General features: G+C 46.2%; 1 pseudogene; it reads right to left on the bottom strand.

The window, feature by feature from the left end:
* Nucleotides 1–3,811: 3,811 nt before the first annotated feature.
* On the bottom strand, nucleotides 3,812–9,938 carry LOC123421399 (annotated as a pseudogene).
* Nucleotides 9,939–10,737: the final 799 nt, after the last annotated feature.

Raw genomic sequence — 10,737 nt, 5'->3', positions numbered from 1 at the left:
TGATACCGTTGAATTGAACTATGTGAGTTCTTTCTCACGTTGTACTTTAAATGTTTGAAACATGTTTCATATGTTGAATTTTGTTTTTGTTTTTTAGGAGTAATTGTGCAAGAAAGGTACAAGGACATGGAAGCTTCCCATGGTAGGTCATTCAACCTAGAGCATTGTTCGAAATTGCATCAACATAGCCAAAACTGGGAGTTCATTGAGGAAGAATCCCCACCGAAGAATGGCTCCCTCACCGAGACGGATGATGATGATGAAGATGATGATGGCCCAAGAAACAAGAACAAGTCGGATGGAAACAAAAAGGCGAAGGACAAGATCAAGAGGGAATCGAAGGCATCAAGCTTGCATGATAAGATAGATATCATGGTGCAATCAAATGAGGAGATGAAGCAGGAGTTGGCCGAGAAGAAAGCGCAGGAGAAGCAAGAAAGTGGCCCTTACTCAAGGAAGAAGGGTTGTGCAAGGCCGCCATTGAGGAGAGGAAAGCCCTTACCGAGGAGAACAAGGCTTTGTCCAAGCTTCTTGCAGAGGAGAACAAGATCATGACAATGAATCACAATAAAATGAACGACATCACCAAAGAATGACATGATATGGCAAGAAAAGAAATCTTGAAGAGAAGAATGATGGCTGCAAGGTGTGATGACTTCAGCGCCGGTGGGGGAATGGGTGGCGGAAATGGAGAGTGATGATGTTGACGATGATGGTCACGGAGATGATAATGGCTTTTGCGTGAGATTCTTTTGGGGTTGTGGAGAGAAACGAGAACCAAGACGGTGGTGAAGATGGTGGTTGCTTTTGCATGATGTTCTTTAGTGTCTTGATAAAAAAAACAATGGTTTAATTTGAGCGAAAATTGTGTTTGGTTGTTCAAATTTGCTACAAATCAATGGAATTGATGCCAAATTGTAAGTTTGAATTCTTGCGATTTGCGGGTTGGCAAGGGCCATGGCAGAACAGAACCTGCCCATGAAACTGTAGAACAGAATATTCGTGAATATTCTGTTTTATAGTTCCACGATGCGGGTTATGTTTTGCCGCGACCCTCGCTAGTCGTAAAAAGCGATTTTTTGCAAACTGTAAACGCGCGATATAGGTCCGTAATATAAGGGTCTGCTAGCAAACGGTAAACATCCTTCTTCTCCTTTTTCTTATCTAAAAAATTGGTGACGTTCACCTATTCGTCGCTTTTTTGTCAAACCCCCTTCCTACGTGCATAGCGATCGCAGGGTTTTTCAAGAAAACTGTCGATGGGACAGCCTTGCCCCTCTATCAAGACCGGATTATCTTTGTCTAGTTGGAACCATCCCTCGCATGAGCCTTCATATTGTATGGTGACGCTGCATGCAACAAGATCCTAACACGCATGGTTTTCTATCCTGGTCGACCTGTACAATACTGTATGGTACACGCACAAAACAAAAAATGTAGCTTTGAAAAGGTACACTCACGATGCTCACAAACATAATTTATAAATACTCACATAAATTTCTATTGTTTTCATATTTCAATCAATGTCAAAGACATTTCGGACATGTCCAAATGTTTTAAATGTCAAAGCCATACTCTTTCGTAAATATTCACACAAAATTGTTGGGCAATTGCGGGTGGCTTCCATCGTAAAATTCCTAAAATATCTCATCAATCACAAACCATGTGTTCCACCGTGACCATCTACACCTGCAGGAGGCGTGCTTCGAGCTCCCTCTCGGTCCGCCTTCGAAAACCCAATGTATCACCAAAATCAAGGTAAAGTATTTTGGTAGATTTTTCCCGCTAAATAGGCCCTTAGGATTGTCGCAAATCAAGAATACCATTTAAAATGAAGGAAAACTTAGCCGCCTTTGTACGCCCCTAGTAGCCACCCAGCGCCAGCAGTGAGCCTGCACATTGCCAGAAATACATAGGAATCACCATGGATTTCCACCGGCCAACTGCAGAGATCCATGTGGACGCACGTTATAGGGCTGCTGCACTTGCACGTTGAGAGCGGCATGTCGCCGGTTAACCTACATCCCAGTTGTAACTCGATCGCCAGTATTGTTGCCAACTCTGTGTCAGAAAAATATGAGGGTGTTACGTGAAGAATAACACATGCATAGGAGGCATATACCATACTCAACACAAGAGCCCATGCAAGATCACATGCATAAGAGATAGTAAGAACGATACATGGAATTCGTTCAGGTAGCAACAGTTTAGTACCTTGCACCGCAGATGTGGGATCTAAAATTCTAGATGCTCCTGGTCTGGTATGACTCTGAAGTATATAGAACTTACAAGTATAGAATAATAGTACATTTTTTAAGGCAAACTCGCGAACTTGTTACTGCTTCAGTGTTTACAGGGGCGAACAGAAGATCTTCAACATGGCCTAACCAAGTATTACGACCAACTCCCAGAGTAAGTGAATGTTACAGCGTCATGTGTAACTGCTCCGTACTGCACCACACTGCCGGTTTAGCCCCCCCCCCCCCCCCCCGAGTGTAACTCTTATTGTCAACTATGTGTGAGAAGAATATGAGGGTGTTACGTGCTGATGAATGACACAAGAGGCCTGCGTTATCGCATGCATAAGAATGATATTGTAGATGGTCCATAGGCATATAGTACCATAATTAACACAAGAGCCCTGCATTATCACATGCATCAGAATGATACGGTACATGGAATTCGTCCAGGTGTAGCAAAAGTTTAGTACATGTAGCTAGCATCGCAGATGTGGGATCTAAAATTCTATATGCTCCTGGTCCGGACTTTAATTGAATAACATTTGTGATAGTTACAGAACCTTATTGTTTCAAACTATGTGATGAGTACATATGAAACTTGGAAAATCACCGCAACAAATTCTTCATGTGCCTGTGTCTCCGACGGAAAATCTTCCCCATAACAAAACGAGCTGCCACAATCACCCCAACAAATTCTAGATTGAACCTTGATCCATCAAAAATCACATGAACTGAACCATGCATTTGTTCTAGGCTAATTAGCCCCCTAACACATATCCTGCAGAATAATTAACCTGTTCCTCACGGTAGCTAACACTTAGAGCACTAACAATCGCATGTGAAGACCACATTTGATCATCAATTTAAAATGTTTTCCCCGAAATGTCATATAACTTATTTAAAGAACTTTACCACATAAGTGATACGTTATTTACATAATGTTTGTGATGGTTATAGTAGAACACTTGCTCGCACACTTGAGAGGGCCACTGTGCGAGTTAATCAGAAAATATATGTAATAGAATGAAATAATACTTTTTTGTTAAGCAATGGAAAATCGTATTATTTAGATTTACAAGAAGTTTAAACAAACCTTTTTATTATCAACAGAATGAGACATGAGAAAGAACATTAAAAATAAATAAGTGTATTTGTTTGTGCCAAATGAATGGAACATTATGTAGAAAAAGTTAATTTTTTTAAACTATACGTGGATGCTGTTAAATATTTAATTTAATTAAAGGTGCAAAATTTATTTTCCCACGTTGTTACTTGTGATTCAAATAAGCAAACCCATATGTATATAAGAAATAGAAATTACCAACGCATATGTATTGTCTGCCTGTTTCTTCAACCGAAAATCTTCACCCTATAGCAAACTGATCGAGGAGGCGAAAAATTCTTGGTTTAACCTCGATGATCTCCATCGAAAATCACATGAAGCGAACCATGTAATTGTTCTGGGCTAATTACTTAGCCCCCTAACACATATGCCTAGCTCCTGATTGACGTTAGCTAACACTAAGCCTAAACGACACTAACTATAATTTATTCCTTGGTTCATGTGGGGATCAGCAGGTTGCCTGCACGGTGAGCACGCCGGAGTCACACCCGGACCCGGCGCGGAAGTCCTCCGTGTGCCGCACCGTGCACGACTCCTTGCCGACGCACGCTGCCGTGAACGCCGCCAGCGCCGCCTTGGACTCGCAGCCGCCCTGGTACGCGCCGCACTTGCCGCGCGTGACGCCGAGGCTGGCCACGTCCACGCTGGAGATGGTCCTGCCATGGCTGCACGCCAGCGCCACCTCGTCGCCGACCTCGGCGGCCTCCGCGCACGCCGCCCCGACAGCGACGGTGTGGAAGCTCACCCTCGTCGGGTCGCCGCCGGCCTCCTCGAACAGCACCATCGTGTTGGGCTCGCCGGCCTTGAGGAACGACCGTGGCACATGGTAGAACCTCTGGGACGGCTCGTTGCAGCCAGTGAGGCACTTCTGCCCGTCGCCATCCGCCATGAATGTGCCGCGGTAGTCGCACCGCCGGCAGCCGTCCATGTCCGCGGCGACGTATGACGGCCAGTAGCGGCCCAGGTTGTTGCCGTTGACCCACACCACGCCCTTGCCGAGCCCCAGCAGGTCCGCCACCACGGGCTCCTCACCGGTGGGGGCCTCAAAGGTCGCCTTGTACCAGGTGAAGGGGCGGTGCACCGGGATGGTGCCGCCTCTCCATTGGCTGCGGTCCTTGGCCTTGTCGAGGTGGGTCTCCCTGTACTCGCCGGCGAGGCCGGCCTTGTAGGACCAGGAGCTGTTGGAGAGGTCGTAGGCGGTGGTGTTGGTGACGGTGTCGACGAGCTTCACCGGCCCTCCCACGATGCCGGCGGGCATCATCTCGAACAGAGCACCATAGTTCTTGAGCCCGATGGTGGCGCTGAGGAGGGAGATGTAGTTCTTGCCAGAGTGGAGCTTCACCGGTGTCTCCATTTGGAAGACGAATCCGCCATTAGGAGCGTAGTGCCTCCCTGCATGCCAATTAATCAAATCAATTAACATTAGCTTGATCAAGTTCATTAATCCATCAGTGTGCAAACCACTCAGAGTATATTGGGACGCTCACCAACAAGCTTGCCATTGACGAAAGCGTAGAGCTCATGGCCAGTCGTGTTCACGTGCAACTTGTAGTTCGATTCCCCCTTGTGCTCCAAGCTGCACATTTTGATCATCACCAGAGATTAATTTATATTTCAATCTTATGCAACAGTGTAGTTCTGTATTAAGCATCAAGATGTTTGATTACCTTGTCCTGTACCATAGGTAGTCGCTCTGGTCGCCCGACGTCGCGATCTGCTCGAGCAGCTCGTTCTTCCTGAAGTTACCCTTCTCGTCCGTCATGAAAGGATGGAGGTTCTCGGGCATCCACGACCAAGCAAGGCCATCCGTCACGGTTTCCACCCCCGGCCTCTTCACCATCACCGACGTCTGTGTCTTGATCTTGGCGCTGTTGTACGCGACGGTCTTGCAGTCCGGCAGGATGCTCACGGACCATGCGGGCACGACATGGGTTGCGCCGTCGTCGAGGGTCACATTGACCTCCTTGTCGTCGAACTTGTTGCTGATGAAGCAGGCAGAGGAGTTGTCCAGCGTGTACTTGGTAACCTAGTGTAGATATTGATGAACCAAATGGATCAATTTTGTTGTGAACACCATTAAAAACAGTGCTAGGATTTTTGTATTGTATGTGAATGCATGTTAGTTACCATGACGTTGGTGTTGCCCATGGTGGTGTCCTTGTAGTCCCCATGGAGTAGGATCTTCTCCATGGACTTGAGGACATTGTGGAGGTCCTTGAGGTGCCCGTATTTTGGCTGCCTGATGTTACCTGAAAACAAAAACATAAAAGGATAATGAATATGATTTGCATATTGACACTAATTATTAATTTACAAGATGCAAATAAGCTTGGGACGAATATATGAATTGAAGGAACAACAAGAGATGGTTCACGTACCGTACTCATCGAGAGGGGCATCGTAGTCATAGCTGGTTGTGATGTATGGGCCACCCGACGTGCGGCCAAAGTTGGTGCCACCATGGTACTGATCACATATAAATTGACGATCAACATGTCAAATGATGTAAAATTCAGTTCATGCCAGCCTGCTAGAGGATGGAAATTAATGTAGAAGAGAAAAGTATAGATTAGTTATAAATCAATCACCATGTAGTAGTTCTGGAGCGATCCTCGCGTCTGGAAGAACATGGCAACAGAGAAGGCGATGTCTTCGGCGGACCGGTGGAAATCAGGCTTGTCCCAGGCTTTGAACCTAATTATATATCGTGGATAAAATGTAAGAGCAATCTGAACTTCATTCAACATATAGTAGAACGTGCTAACCAATTTCGCGCATATGCATGTAGGTTCCATAAGAAAAAAAGAAGGAAAATTAATATATAAAGGTTGATCCAGGTATATATATATGTAGGGTACCAGCCAGTCCAGTTCTCAGTCCAGATCTTGGGGATGTCGGTCCTCTTGGGGAACCAGTCGTGGCAGTAGAAGCCGTTGCAGGTGTTGATCTAGTAATTAAGAAGACTTAGCATTGAGTTTTTTTGTTTTACACTTGGGAAGAAAGAAGAATAATAATTGGTAGAGACAAAAATAGGAAAGATGAAAATGTGCATGCGCTGACCACGTTGGGTGGGACGTCTTGGTCCTGCTGGCACATGATCCACGGCACGCCTACGTTCTGCTTGTTGGCCATGGCGGCGCACCAGTGGATGTACTCAGACGCCGACTCGTCGTTGTTGAGCTTGTCCATGACGTTCCCGTACTCGTTCTCGATCTATATATGTAAATTGTTCACATATATATATGTTATATTCACTGATCCACTCTTTTGTCGACGACAAGTAGCTAGGAATGCAAGCTAGATAAGTTTCACATAATTAATATTAGTTAGTTACTACGTACCTGAGAGAGGATGATGGGGCCTCCCTGTCCGGCGAACATCTTGGCCTCCTTGAGCTTGTCGACGATGAGGGTCGTGAAGGTCTCCATCTCTTGCTGCAAGCATCAATAACTTGGTCGTATTTTGACCTCAAGGAAAACCATTATATTGTTGGGAAGGATCTGCTAGCAGTGTGGGTACCTCGAAGGGGTTGTTGTGCATGCGGAACTGCATGCCGGAGATGTCGCGCAGCCATGTCGGCAGGCCGCCGTAGTTCCACTCGCCGCAGATGTAGGGGCCGATGCGGAGGATGGCGTACATGCCGGCGTCCTGGACCTCCTTGAAGAAGCGCACGATGTCGTAGCTGCCCTCGAAGTTGTACTGCCGCGGCGAGGCTCGTGGCCGTTCCAGAAGACGTACGTCTCGATGGCGTCCAGCCCGCCCTCCTTGGCCTTCCTGATCAGATCCGGCCACATCTGCAGGCAAGCAACGATCGAGACTTACAATTCATTCATGGAAACTAAGACGAGACGATGGTGTATTCATCTGCTGCTCCGTGTGCAATGCATACCTCTGGCGTGCTCCTGGGGTAGTGGATGGAGCGGAGATGAGGAGGCGGCGCTCGCCATCGATGACCATCGACCGGCCGTCGTACCCGACCTCAGTGCCGCTGGCGACGGCCGCGGCCGCCGCGAGGAGGAGGAGCGCAAGTGGTTGCCACGACACGCGCTCCATGGCGAGAAGCTGCTAGCTAGGGAGAAGAAAGGATGCACGCACGCACCGCCGGCCGTGTGTATTTATTGGGAAAGAACAGATATATTGGCGTGGATTAGTAGGATAAGCAAAGAGCCACGCACGCACTCATGCGTGCAGCTAACAAACTGCGTTAGAGCCATGGATTAGTAGGATAAGCACGCGTGTGTATATGGAAGTGCATATTCACATGGACTCTTGTTTTAAATCAGATGGTCTATTCGTTTTATCTATTCTTTGATTAGGAAGGGAGAGAGTCGCGATGAGAGAGCACATGCATCTGTGAAAGTATGATTTGATCGAACTGTCTCTTTCATTGATGATCCATGAGGATTAAATACACAGGGAATTAACCGTCGCCACGAACGGATGCGTCCGCTCGTGGGGGTCGTGAAAAAACCGTCGCGTCGGTTGGCTAGCAACCCGCACGAAGCGGTTCTGTACAAGGGAGGATTATTCCCTAATTATTATAATTAGTTTAAAATAAATCCTAACACCCCCTAATCCTCGCTTGTCCTTGAGACCCATCATCTTTGAAATGTTCTCCTCCAAAACCCTGTGGAAAAAATTGAGAAGAAAACATACAATATGCCATGAAAAACTCCTTCTAAAACCCAGTGGGAAAATAAAGAGAAAATGACATATATCGTCCATGCTTGCATTGATATTGCCTCATTAAAAACCTTTCGTGAGAAACCATGTGGAAAAACTCCCTGTGGTAGAAATTCTGTAAGAAAGGTACAAGGACACGGAAGCTTCCTGTGGTAGGCCATTCAACCTAAAGCATTGTTTGAAATTGCATCAACATAGCCAAAAGTGAAAGTTGATTGAGAAATAATCCCAACCGAAGAGCTTCTTGCAAGCCTATGATCACTCCTAGCTTGCGTGCCCTACAAATACATCCACAAATGTGTTGATTAATTCATAATTCCTTTAATTTTGTATTGATAAGTTTCGAAAAAAATCAATTTCGTGAATTAGACTACGTACTCTGCCCATCGAAAGGCGTTGTCCAAGGCTTGGAGAGAGCCTCCAACGTATGGAGTCGGAGGGTTATCTCCAGTGGCAATCCACCATCCCACCGGGATCCTTACTGCATTGAGCCCGTTTACCGCCATGAAGCATGGAATCAACAAAGTTGAACTAAGCACATGCTCTATAAAACCCAGATTGAGGGAGTACTACCTATGTTACTCCCACTATGGGTAGTATCAAGGAGAGGTACTTCCTCCTTCTTGGTGTATAGGTCATCTTAGGTTGTGCATCGCGGCCAAGACGAAGAGAAAAAAAAGAAAAAAAAATGTTAATTTTTCTAATTAATACCATTGCATGCAATGAATTGATCGCTGCTGTTGTGGACACTGTGCCTTTTATAGGGACAAAATAATAGCAACAAAAGGAGAGGTAGACATGAAGAAAAAACTTATACCAACAAAGTTGATGGTCAAATTTATAGGGACTAGTCGGGTGTCCACCATCAGACGAGGGAGGAACACGGGACGAGGTAGACATGAAGAAAAAACTTATACCAACAAAGTTGAACGTCTTCTTAGTTTCGTAGTCCCTTCGTTTGGAATGGATGTATCTAGGTTTATTTTAGTTGTAGATACATTTATTTTTATTACTTTTACGACAAGTAATTCCAGACGAAGGGAGTATATTTGTATTGAACATGTTTATTAGGTTTTACATTTAGATTTATATATAATAGGTGAAGGAAGTTTAGGCTAGAATCGTTAAACGGGATATACAGAGAGCAATGAGCATGATCCACGTGACGTGAAGTGTATGTCGTTGGATTCGAAAAAATGAATGGACCAAATGGAAGGAGGGGATCGATCCATGAGAGCTCAACGCTGACCAATCAGAAGCATTCGTCGATGACGAAAACCTTCTATGGCTCGCGCGCTCTTGTTGGTCCGCGCCAGAAGGAAAATTCGTTTCGAACCGGCGCGTACAGGCCCGCCAAGACCACATGAAATTTTTCATGGTTTTGAACTATTGCAGCGGGCAGGCCCATCGGTGCCAATTAAAAATGATTTTTAAGATAACCAAACACCAACCAGTAGAGACGATAGGCCCTCCTTCCCGATTCCCAACCAACCCCGCCCCCAACCCCAACCCCAACCCCATCTCATCCCCATCCCCATCCCATCCCCATCCCCATCCAGCCGCCAATGACCACCTCCCTCTCCGACAACCGGCGAGCTCCCCACTCCCAGACTCGTCGGCGACCTTCCGGCCTCCGCCTTCTACGCCACCCTTCTCTCCCTACACCCCAGATCGAATCCAGCAGCTCAGGACGAAACCCTAGCTCGATGCCATGGCCACACCAGCAGCAGTCCCTCCCTCCCTAGCCCGCGGCCATGGCGACCTAGCAGGCAAGAGGAACCTGAACCCTATCACCGGCCATGGCGAGCGTGGAAGGCACCATGGGAGAGGAGGCATGTGCTGCTGCTCAAGACCCTAAACCAGAAAGGAAGTAATAAGCTGCTCCGACCCATCTCATCCTCTCAGATTTCCTCAGATTTGGTACAGAAAAATGATCCAGCTCATTAGAGTAGTATTTTTCTGCGACGTTGCCTATTTTGTTTGAACTGGCCCTATTATTCTGTCAAATGAGTCTTTTTGTTTTTCCTTCTTTGAAATGAAGCATATTGCTTTCGAGTGCTAGACATCACGGAGCTGTTCTATTCTTTTGAATGACTTGTAAGAAGGAGCCAACCATTTGCCAGCTCTATTATAGTTGTTCAAAACGGAAAAAAAACAGGTTCTTGCCTACCTGAAAGATCTTTACAAAAAAATGATTTGTTATTCGCATGATCTCATCTGGTTTGGCGCCTCCCTACAATCTCACTAGAGTACGACTACTATTTTTCTCTGAAGTTGCCTATTTTGTGTATAGTGCTAGACATTATGAGCTGCTCTATTCTATTTTGTGTACATCTAGTTTGCCTCTATCAGTATTCTTTTTAAGAAGGCCGCGCATGTCTCTCCAAAATCTTCAACTTTCGGTCTCGTAATATTTCTGTAGGCTCTCCTCACCTCACCTTTTCTCTCTCCCTGATCGAGCACCTTCGCCATGGGAGAGGAAGGTTGTTTCATCCGCCTGCTGTACTGCTGCTCTAGGGGACATGCACCTGCTTGTTGTGCTGCTGCTCTGTACGCCATGGACATCCCTCCTCTGGTTCTCCTCGCTCGTCAAGGTAGTAAGCTGCTCTAACCCATCTTCCCCTCTCAAATTCGGTACAAGAAAATGATTTTTGTAACTGGACATCAAAAGCAGAACCGGTGTGTGTTGTT

Source organism: Hordeum vulgare, unplaced genomic scaffold (assembly GCF_904849725.1).
Source record: "Hordeum vulgare subsp. vulgare unplaced genomic scaffold, MorexV3_pseudomolecules_assembly, whole genome shotgun sequence".
Taxonomy (NCBI): domain Eukaryota; kingdom Viridiplantae; phylum Streptophyta; class Magnoliopsida; order Poales; family Poaceae; genus Hordeum; species Hordeum vulgare.
Note: the sequence above shows the minus strand (reverse complement) of the source record. Positions and strands in the feature narration are given on the sequence as shown.